Raw genomic sequence first — 12,022 nt, forward strand, 5'->3', positions numbered from 1 at the left:
CCAAGTTACCTAGTGTATGTCGAGTGTTTTTTCATGTGCCAAGTTACCCTTCATGTGCCTAGCAATCCTTTATGTGCCAATTTAATAGAGAAATTATTTTATGTGCTAAGTTTCCTAGTGTATGTCAAGTGACTCTTCATGTGCTAAGTTACCTAATGTATGTCGAGTTTTTCTTAATGTGCCAAGTTACCCAATGTATGCTGAGTGTCAGCATGTAGACGTGATTTTTGTGAGCTAACTTGTAGGATTTATTTTCAACCACAAAATTTCTCTTAAGATCTTTTCTTGGGATGTGTCTAGACCATTTTTGGGTTGGCCCTCCTCTTATGTAATGTTCTCAAATAATCTATAACTATTTTGGCAAGTATATATAAAGTGTTTAGGCTTAGAGTTAGGAAAGTTTTTTGGAGAGTAGATTGTAGAGAAAAACTAAAAGTGTGAATTTGCAGTTGGATCTTTGAATGTGAATGTATTTGTAATTGGCCATAACCTAGAAGGCCTTACAGCTAGGCATCTCTGAAGATGTTTTGGTGAATCAATAAAAGTATTTCTCTCTCTTTCTCCTTTGGTTGTTGTTCCTTGTGTTTGCTTCTATTGTGTTAACTCTTGCAAGGTGGTTTGGATAGCTGGGTGAGCCTTTGGCCCTAGTTATTCATCCTTTGCCTGCATCACATTCCTTGGTTTAATAACAAAAACATCGTCTAAATTTTGATCAACTATTCTTTCTTGCATCCTAAATTTATCATCATCTCTTACATTTGCACATTCCATAATAGTCTTAGTTTTCTAATCATAACATCTATAAGCCTTGCTTTTCAATGGATAACCAAGAAAATACCTTCATCACTTCCAGCATCAAACTTACTAATATCATCATTTCTTCTGATATAACACTTACTACCAAAATTTTTAAAATACTTAACTGTAGGTGAGTGACCAAACCATAGTTCATAAGGGCTCTTGTTTGTGTCTTTCCTAGCCTATACTCTGTTCAAAGTGGAGACTTTTGTATTCAAAAATTCTCTCCAAAACATCTTGGAAACATCATTCTCAGCTAACATAGCTCTTGCATCTTTTGTTACTGATCTATTTCTTCACTCTACTATACCATTCTGTTCAGGGGTTTTCAGAGCTGATAACTATCTTGTGATTCTATTTTCTTCACAAAGGATGTTAAACTCATTTGAAGTAAACTCTCCTCCTCTATCTGATCTTAAACATTTAATCTTCATGCCCTATTCACTCTTAACTCTATTCTTGAATATCTTGAACTTATCAAATGCCTCAAATTTTTCTTAAGAAATGCAACCCACATCATTCTAGAAAATTCATCAACTAAAATCATGAAATACCTTTCACCATATTATAATTTAATCTTCGTAGGATAGCTAAGATCTATGTGTAAAATCTCCAATTTTGCTATAGTAGTAAACTTCTTACAAGGAAAAGAAGTTCTATTATGTTTTGCCAAAACACACTCCTTGCAAATTGTGTTAGAAGGTTTTACTATCTTAGGTAAATCTCTAACTGCAATCATACTACTAGTCTTCACAATGTTGTCAAAGTTTATATGACAAAATCTCTTATGCCATAACCAACTGTCATCTACCTTTGCAACCAAATATGTCATTTTAGTAGGATTTAACTAAAATAAATTACCTCTAGATTTAGTTCCTATTCTAATTACCTTTCCATCTTTTTCTCTAATCACGAATGTCTTTTCTATGAACTATAACTGATAACCTTTATCCACTAGTTGTCCAACACTCAGAAGATTGTGCTTCAAACCATTAACAAAATATGCATCCTCGGTGCTAGTTTTACCATCAAGAGTTATAGATCCAATACCTTTAACACAACATGTTGCATTGTTTCTATAAGAATTTTCCTTAGGGAAAAATTCACCCAAGACCACAGAGCTCAAACACAAGCACAACAGTAGACCAAAGAGAGAGTATGATCAAAATGATGATATATTCATTCAATATGCCATATGAAAGTACACTAGGAGTGCTTATATATAAAGGCCTCTAGAGAGCTTCTAGAATGCATAGAAGTTAGCAACATGATAAGTCATACAACCAGGCACACGTCCACTAGATATGGCTTATCCTCCATTAAGCATGGAAGTAAGTGTGGTGATGTGAGGATAAGCCTACAATGGTGTAGCATGGAAATCAATGTTGTAGACAACATGTGCTAAAATGGGAGTGTGAATAACTATGTTGTCTACATATAAACTTAGTGAATTATGCAAAATCTAGTGTTGTAGACACCATGTGCTGAAATAGAGTTGCATACTTCTGTATTGTCAACATGACAACTTATGAGAGTACACAAACTCCTAATTGTCTCATCTAAATAAATAATAAAATAATGCATTACTTTAATTAAATTTAAGTAAGTGTAAATAGTAAATACTTATTTACACCAACCCCCCCCCCCCCCCCCTTAAGTGCAACTTAGGGGAATGCCCTTAAGCTTACAAAAACTAGAATGAAGTGCATGATGGGTCCCAGCTACTAGGCCATGTTAGGTACCTATGTACATAATGAAATGCAATCTCTCATAAAGCAGAGAAAGAGGAAAAATCTCATGGGAAAAACCATCCCCCAAAAAGAGAGATGAAAAAAAAATACGATGTATGGATTGATGGAGTAATCAAGACCCCCCCATTATGACATACATCTAGTATATACATAAGAGAAAATGAGGAGAAGAGAGAGAGAATAGGCTCCCCCCCTAAAGAAGAATGTTTTCTAGTTACTACTTCGATGAAGCTGATCCAAGACTACAAAATGGTGTTCCTCCCCTTAGGAAGAAACAAGGCCAAAGGTACAAATAAGATGCTTCCATCATGTGTGGAAAGAATTCCATTGATAAGTGATGTCTTTGAAACCTACTCAACTGGCTAAAGAGCCTATCTCAAAGAACTATATGTCTCCTCAGCTGATGAAGAAGCCCTCTACAACTGCTAATCATAAGTATCCATAATCACTTCAACCTGTGATGATCGATCATGTAGAGAATGAACAAGAGGGTCAGATGGAGCCCTCGTGACAACTAAAGAAGGTGCTTCTGAATCAAGAAGAGGCAAATCATCAATATTATCTCCCAAATCTATCACTAAGGCTAGACCTAGAAGACTAGATGTACTCTATTGTGCTAGACCTATCACTTGGTGATGTATGCATGTGGACTAGACTGATGTAGTGACCTCTCACTACAACTATCAATAGAACCCTACGTATATGAATCTATTGAAGCACTATCACTGGTATCACTATCAGTTTCCACATGGTATGATGTGTGAAGAGGATTAGAGGACAAGCTTGGTGAACTTTCCTCAAAGTGTACATCCTTCTCCACAAAAATCTGATGTGTCTCTAGATCTATGAATCTGTATGCCTTCACACTATCTTCATAACCAATGAAAGAACAAGGCTGAGGTGACTGCACCTTGCATCCCCTAGAAGATGTGTTTTCCCATGTAGGATAACCAAAGACTCTAAAGTATTCCACAATAGGTTTTCTACTACACCATGCCTCAAAAGGAGTCTTTCCATCTAAGGTTGGATGAGGAGACTTGTTAAGAATGTGAGTGGCACTACTAATTGCCTCAACTTCTAATGATGGATCTAAAGACTTGGCTTGTATCATATAACTTTCCATAGACTTAAGATAGAAAATCCTTGATGTTACAACATCTGTCTTATGTAGATTGAATGCTTGTGGATTCTAAAGATCAATTCCCTCAAGTCTACAAAAGTCTTTAAGTCTTTTGTTCTCATACATGCTTCCATTGTCCATTCTTAGAAATTTGATGGCTTTCCTTGATTTCTATTCAACATGAGTCTTGAAGGCCAACACTTCATTCTTATGATGAAGAAAGTAGACCCAAGTGTATCTTGAAAAGTCATCAATGAAAGTAAGTATATAGCAACCCTAGCTGATTGATGGAATTGCAAAAGAACCTACTAATACCATGTGAAACAACTATAGAAAAACTAGCGCTCTTGAAGGCTTCCCTTTTTGTAACTTCCCTTCTTGATGCATATCCATAGAATCAGTTGAACATTCACCTATGGAAAAGTTGATTTGAGATAGACCTTTGACCATTTTTTTTGTGCAAAGTTGCAAAAGGTAGCGAGAGGCAAGATGACCATACCGCTCATGCCATAATTGCATTGTTGAATTTGATTGAGATAACAAAGCCTTTGAAGGAGACTTGGGTACAAAATGGGAGAAAGAGTACAACCTTTTATCATGATTCACTTTCCACACTACAACCAATGATTCATATTTAAGACTATGCACCTTAATTGAGTATGGAAGGAACTCAACCCTATGTCCATCTCTGAGGTGATTGATTTGGTAGATTGATAAGAAATTAGAACTTAGGTTTGGAACATAGAGAACATATTGAAACTCTCCATTTTCCATCCACGTTTCTTTTTCCTTTAACTTCCATTTTGGTATCATCTCCTAGAAAGATGTGCAGTACCTTTGACTGCTTCAATGAAGAAAAATCCTCATTTGAAGAACCCATGTGATAGGAGGCATTAAGTCAAGTATCCATTCCTTTGAAGAATTTGAATTTACCATGAGTTCTTGCCCTTTGTCCTTTAAATCTGAAGAAGACCCTTTAGAATCATTAGGCAGTAGAACATTATGTTTCTTCATGATGTTGGTCAACCCATCAATCTTTTTATGATAGCATTCATGTTCTTCATGACCCATTTTCTTGCAATAGGTACACTTTTTCTTCTCCTTATTGTTGTCCCCCTTCTTGTTAGAATTTGAAGAAGACTTTCCTTGTTGATTGGATTGTGGTCTTTTCTTTTCTGCATGCTTTGATTTTTTTCTTCCACTTCTTATTCTTACCCTTTCCTTTATTTGAAGATTGTCCAGCTAAATTTTGAGAACGCTCATTGTTGGCCACCAATGCTTTAGAATTAGGTGAATTAAGAATCCCCATTGATTTTAACTTATTTTCTTCTATATCCAATAGATCATCATATTCATTAAAGGAGACTTTCTTATAGGAAAACCCTAACGTAGTCTTTGAGGCGTTAAAAAAAGAAAAAATGTAGAATACTTTGATCGAAGCTTGTTATGTATGAGATAGATCAATTTGTCATCTTTGATATAACTCCAACAATCAGTAAGCTTTGTCCTTAGTTCATTCACCTTAATGATGAAATCCTCTATAGAATCAAATGACTTAGGATCTAAGGAGACAAGCTCATCTTCAATTTTGAAAACATCCTCTTCAAACACTTTATCATATAGGTTTTTGAGGGTATCCCAAGCTTCCTTGGATGTAGAAGACTTCCTAATTTGATACATGATCTTGTCATCAACCCCCAAACATAAATCACCTAGGGATTTCCTATCCATTGCCACCCAAGGTGAAATATCACTTGCTAATACATTATCACTTGCTGGTTTAGGAAGAGTATCATCTATATATTAAGAAACTCCATTATGCATTAAATGATAACACATTTTGATGGACCATGTAGAATGGTTATGTGGAGTTAATTTTGGAAACTTAAAATTTCCCATAATGAAGAAAATGAAAGAAAATTGCAAAAAAGAAAGAACACAATGCCAAGAACACCCCTCCTTTTCACTAAATCAAGAAACCCCCCCCAAAAGAGATGGTTTTGGCACTTTATAAGTAGTTTGATTACAATGGTCACTTGCCAAAGTTGGGCTTTGTGGAATTTTTATTTTTCTTGTTACAACCTCTTGAAAGATTATAGATCTCGATCTTTACAATGTATAATGATTCTGAAGCAATATAAAGCAAAGAAAGGCCCTATTTCTAAAAGTGACACTTTTGTCCACACAGCCCTACAATTTGATTGTCATGTCCCCTATTCAAATAATTAAAAATAAAAAAACTTTGTTGAGGCAGGCAGGCTCCAAAAAGGTGAAATTTTGGAAAAAGGGGCTAATCTTTGAAAACCAATGGACTAATAAATAAAAATTATTATTAAATTATATTTTATTAACCCATCTTGGACGTGAGTTAGGGTTATGTCCTCTTTAAAAGGGGTTTGGAGGCATTTTGGGCTCATTCTACATCTTGATTCTTGCTAATTTTCTTCTTGTTCTTCAGAGGCTGCCAAACCTGTGGAGAAGGAGACCCAAGAATGGGAGTTTGCAAGTTTCTAAGAAGGCTAAGGATGGGAGTTTGAAGCCATTCCATGTGCATGCTCATACAGAGTATGCCTTTGTGCTGAATAGTGCCGATTTGGGTGTTTTCGGGGTTGTTTTTGGTTTGAGTTTGGGTTTTCAGTTGAGTGTTTCATATCAGTTTGGTTTGCTTCTGTATTTCAGACTTTATGATGTTAAAATAGAGCTGAATATATGTATTGGGTCATGATTAAACTTTTGAGATAGTTTATGAGTTTTTTGTGGTGTTTTCGAGCATTTTTTGTGTTAATTTCGGGAGCCCGATTGAGCATAGTTTTGCCCTACATTTGTGAGCTGTTGTGTAAAGGCTACACAAATCTAGAAATGTCATTTTGTAGGCTGTTATGCTGCTGAAATTTTTGTAAAAATGTCCATTTTCAGATTTATTAATAATTTGTGAAGTTGTGAAGTTTTTGGCACTAATTTGGACATACCTGATTTGGGTTTTATTGGGAAATTGGCAGATCTTTGTAATATTGGTTGTTTGATTTTAAAGTTCTGATTTGAGGCTGAAAATATCATAAAAGATCAGTAAAGGGACATTACAGTGGTATCAGAGCCGTGATCTTGCCAGCCTGAGGGTTTGTAAAAGTTGCATGTCAGTTTTAACAACTACCCAGATCTTGCATGTCAAGTTTTGATAACTACCCAGATCTTGCATGTCATATTTTATGATTGCATGCAACTAAGTGAAAGAGAAAAAAGATATTTGCAGCGAGAAAAGAATAAAGAAATTTTGATCAAACCCCCAGTTGAAAGCAAAAATACAAAATCCAAGGAAGAAAAAAGTATGGCTGATCTAGATGAGATGGCAAAGAAATTCTTCCAAGACATCCAAAATACTCAGAAGCAAACAGTGGATGGTTTGGCGGAAACTAGAGAGGCTTTGTGAATATTGACAGAAAAATTACAAGGAATTGCATCTATTAATGAGAAAGGGAGCACTTCAGAGGAGCCAAGAAATGGGAGATCCACACCATCTAAATCAACCAAATCTATTTTCTTGCCTGCAGATGAGCCACCAGTACCAAATCCAGCCATTAATCTAGTGGAAGAGGTTACAGGTAATTTGATTACATTAAGAGCTACTTACAATGGCTTAGATGATGACTTTCGTAGTTCAGTTCCTTTTAGAGAATATGTGGATATGATGAACGCTTTGATGCCCAAGAAAGAGAACAGGAGGGAGCATGACACAAGTGGAAGAGAGCTCAAAAATAAAATAAGAAAGTTTACAGCACCTACTTTTGATGGAACAAATAAAATTTCAGCTAGAGCATGGCTACAAAAATTACAAACTTTCTTCACACTTAACCCCATGAAAGAGAGTGATGTTATTCAATTTGCAAGTCTACACTTGGAAGATGTAGCCTATGATTGGTGGTATCATCGAATGACTACTCAAGGTCACGATCAGGTAACTACATTTGAAGATTTCAGTCAAAGGGTGATAGATAGATTTGACCTCAAGGATGATGAAGAGTACTTTAAAGAATTGTCAAAGTTGAAGCAAACCAAATCAGTTAATGAGTATATAGAAGAATTTCAAAAAGTGGCTGTTATGGTACCTGATATGAGTGAAAAGAGGATCATTTATCTTTTTCTTGATGGTTTAGAAGATTTTGTTAAGGGTTTGGTTAAGGCTTTCTCACCCTCAACCTTATAGGAAGCTATCAAAAGAAGCTTGCAACTTGAAACTTGCATGCCTATGAAATCAATCACTAATCAAAAACCCCCAAATCTTTGGCAACATAAGGGAAATTTTCAGAAAAAGACTTTCCCAACACTACCACCAAAAGATGTGACAAATGTGACAAAAAAGAAGGTAGATGAAGAGACTAGGAGTGAATTACAAAGAAAAAAGCTTTGTTTTACTTGTAGAGAACCATGGGTTCCAAGACACAGATGTTTGGGGAAATGTCAAGTGCACTATATTGAAGTTGCTTCAGAATCTGATTCAGATGAGCATGAGGAATTTCATGATACTAAGGAGGAGTTAGAAGAAGAGAAAGTAAAAGAAATCAGCAAGGATGGCACTTTAGCAGCATTATCAGGAGTCCGAAGATACCATCCCTTCCGAATTCGAGGGGTACTAGCAGGGTAAAGGTTGACTATTCTTCTTGATAGTGGGGCAACTCACAATTTTATTGATGAGGGATTTGTCATGAAAAGAGGGCTAAAAGCAAAATATTTTGAGGGATTCAATGTTACTGTAGCTGATGGATTCACTATGCCTTGCACACGGCTGGTGAAACAACTCAAGATGACCTTAGGAGATTATGAGTTATGTGATGACTTCTATGTGGTTGGTATTGGGGAGACAGATCTTGTCTTGGGTGTTCAATGGTTGCACTCTATCGAAGGCTATTACATGAACCATCAAACTATGGAGTTTAAATTTCATTCCAATGGGAAAGAAGTCATATTGAGAGGGTTATCGAATGGAGCACCTAAGGCGGTCTCTGCAAAGAGGATGGAGAGGACTTTTCGAAGAGGAAAAGTAACATGGGCAGCAGGAGTCATAATCCAACCAAAAAGCTCTCCAAAGAATCAAGGTAATTTCCATTTTGAAATTCAAAATATTCTTGATAAGCATAGTATAGTTTTCAATGATTTGCCTCCAGGATTACCACTAGATAGAGGTTTTGAGCATGTTATAGAGTTAGAACAGGGTGCCAAACCAGTTATAACAACCCCATACCACCATCCAAGAGGTTATAAGGAAGAAATTGAAAAAACTATTAAAGAACTCCTGGACATGGGATTCATAAGGCCTAGCTCTAGTCCATTTGCATCATCGGTGGTACTTGTCAAGAAAAAGGATGGTACAATGAGAATGTGTATAGACTACAGGGCTCTAAACAAGAAGACCATAAAAAATAGGTATCCCATACCACGCATAGATGAACTCATTGATGAGTTACATGGTGTTGTATACTTCTCAAAAATTGACTTAAGATCAGGCTACCATCAAATCCGAATGAGGAGTGAAGATGTGGAAAAGACTGCTTTCAGATGTCACTATGGGCACTTTGAATTTCTTGTTATGCCATTTGGACTCACTAATGCACCTGCAACATTCCAATCTTGTATGAATAAGGTATTTAGTCAGCATCTTCAAAAATTTATTTTGGTATTTTTTGATGATATCTTGATATACAGTAAAACATGGGAAGAGCATCTAAAGCACATAGACACTGTTTTGGGAATCTTGGAGCAAAAATCCTTCTATGCTAAGCTATCTAAATGTGAGTTTGGTTTGACAGAGATCCTATATTTGGGACATATTATAAGCTCTAAAGGAGTACAGGTTGATCAACAAAAAATCTAGGCAATTTTGGATTGGCCTCCACCCACTAATCTTACACAGTTGAGAGGTTTCTTCGGGTTGTGTAGCTACTATAGGAGATTTGCCAAGGGATTTTCTCAGCTTGCTGCCCCCTTGACTGATTTGACAAAGAAAGGAGCTTTTGTTTGGACAGAAGAGGCACAAAAAACATTTGATAAGCTTAAGGAGGTAATGAGTTCATGCCCTGTGCTTGCAATTCCAGATTTCACTTTACCTTTTGTTGTTGAATGTGATGCTTCTGGAGAAGGTATAGGGGCTGTCCTAACTCAAAGGGGACATCCAATAGTATTTGAGAGTCAAAAATTAAATCAATCAGAGAAAGGGTACTCCATCTATGATAAGGAAATGTTGGCAATCATGCATGCACTTCATAAGTTTAGACAATATTTGGTATGTGGGAGATTCATTGTAAAGACAGACCATAATAGCCCCAGGTTCTTCTTGAACCAAAGGGATTTGAATGATCATCAACAAAAATGTGTAAGCAAATTGCAAGCTTATGATTTTGATATTGAATACATGAAAGGAAAGAATAATGTGGTTGTTGATGCTCTCTCAAGAAAACCCACTTTGTGTTCCTTATCATCTATCTCTATTGATTGGAAAGTCTCCATAATTTTAGAGTATGCTAAAGATTCATTTGCCACCAAGATTTTGGATAAGTTAGTGGATGATAACAGGTACAAGGTTGTTGATGAATTGATTTATTACAAGAACAGGATCTTCTTAGTGCTAGGGTCAAAAACTAAGGAGAGGATATTGAGGGCCTTTCATGACACACCTTTGGCTGGTCACCAGGGATACTTCAAGACATACAGGAAAATTCAAGAGCGATTTTCATGGAAGGGTATGAAGGAGGATGTCCTTAAACACATTAAGGAATGTATGGTATGCCAACAAAGCAAGAGTGAGCAAAATTTTCCTACAGGGTTGTTGCAGCCACTTCCTATTCCCGAACAAAAATGGGAAAGTATTTCCATGGATTTCATCACTGGGTTGCCCAAGGTTCAAGGTAAGGATTGCATATATGTGGTGGTAGATAGACTAACTAAGTATGCACATTTCTTTCCTATCACATCTAATTTCAAGGCATCACAAGTGGCCGAATTGTTCTTCAAGGAAATTTTTAGATTACATGGTTTGCCTAGAAACATTGTTAGTGACCGGGATAGTAGATTCCTCAGCTCTTTTTGGAAGGAGCTCTTTAATTTGGCAGGAACTGAACTCACTCCCAGTACTAGCTATCACCCTGAAACAGATGGACAAACAGAGATAGTTAATAAATGGATAGAAGGATATTTGAGGAACTCTGTTTCAAATCAACAACATGCTTGGGTGAAATGGTTACACCTAGGGGAGTATTGTTACAATACATATCATCACATGTCTATTGGTATGCCTCCTTTTCGTGCTCTTTATGGTTATGATGCCCTTTCCTTTGTTGATCTAATACTTTCTGATAGCAGAGTACCCGCAGCAAGTGATTTCATCAAGCAAAGCCAAGACATAATAAGGTCCCTCAAGGATAATCTACAACATGCACAAAACCAACAAAAGATATATGCTGACAGGAAAAGGATTGAAAGATCTTTTGAGGTGGGAGATTTGGTATTTGTTAGGTTGCAGCCATATAAGCAAAGCACCTTGAAGAGAAGTGGGGCAGAGAAACTCAAGCCAAGGTTCTATGAGCCTTATAAAATCATCAAGAAGGTAGGAGAGGTAGCTTATGAATTGGAGCTCCCACCAAACAGCAAAATACATAATATTTTTCATGTATCTTGCTTAAAGAAGGTTCTAGGCCAGAAAACCATAGTATCTACAGAATTACCACCTCTTGATGATGAAGGGAAATTAGTTTTGATACCAGAAGAGATTTTGGATACAAGAGAGAAAAGGTTGAGAAATAGGAGCATCATAGAGCATTTGGTCAAATGGAAAGGATTACCACTAGAGGATGCAACTTGGGAAGGAGCACATATTCTTGAGAATTCCAACCTTCATTGCTTGAGGACAAGCAATATTTGGGAGGGGAGGACTTGTCATGTCCCCTATTCAAATAATTAAAAATAAATAAACTTTGTTAAGGCAAGCAGGCTCCAAAAAGGTGAAATTTCAGAAAAAGGGGCTAATCTTTGGAAACCAATGGACTAATAAATAAAAATTATTATTAAATTGTATTTTATTAACCCCTCTTGGACGTGAGTTAGGGTTATGCCCTCTTTAAAAGGGGTTTGGAGGCATTTTGGGCTCATTCTACATCTTGATTCTTACTAATTTTCTTCTTGTTCTTCAGAGGCTGCCAAACCTGTGGAGAAGGAGACCCAAGAATGGGAGTTTGCAAGTTTCTAGGAAGGCTAAGGATGGGAGTTTGAAGCCATTCCATGTGCATGCTCATACAGAGTATGCCTTTGTGCTGAATAGTGCCGATTTGGGTGTTTTCAGGGTTGTTTTTGGTTTGAGTTTGGGTTT

This window comes from Cupressus sempervirens, chromosome 1, assembly GCF_028749045.1.
Source record: "Cupressus sempervirens isolate cs-2001-9-10 chromosome 1, ASM2874904v1, whole genome shotgun sequence".
In the NCBI taxonomy this organism is placed as follows: Eukaryota; Viridiplantae; Streptophyta; class Pinopsida; order Cupressales; family Cupressaceae; genus Cupressus; species Cupressus sempervirens.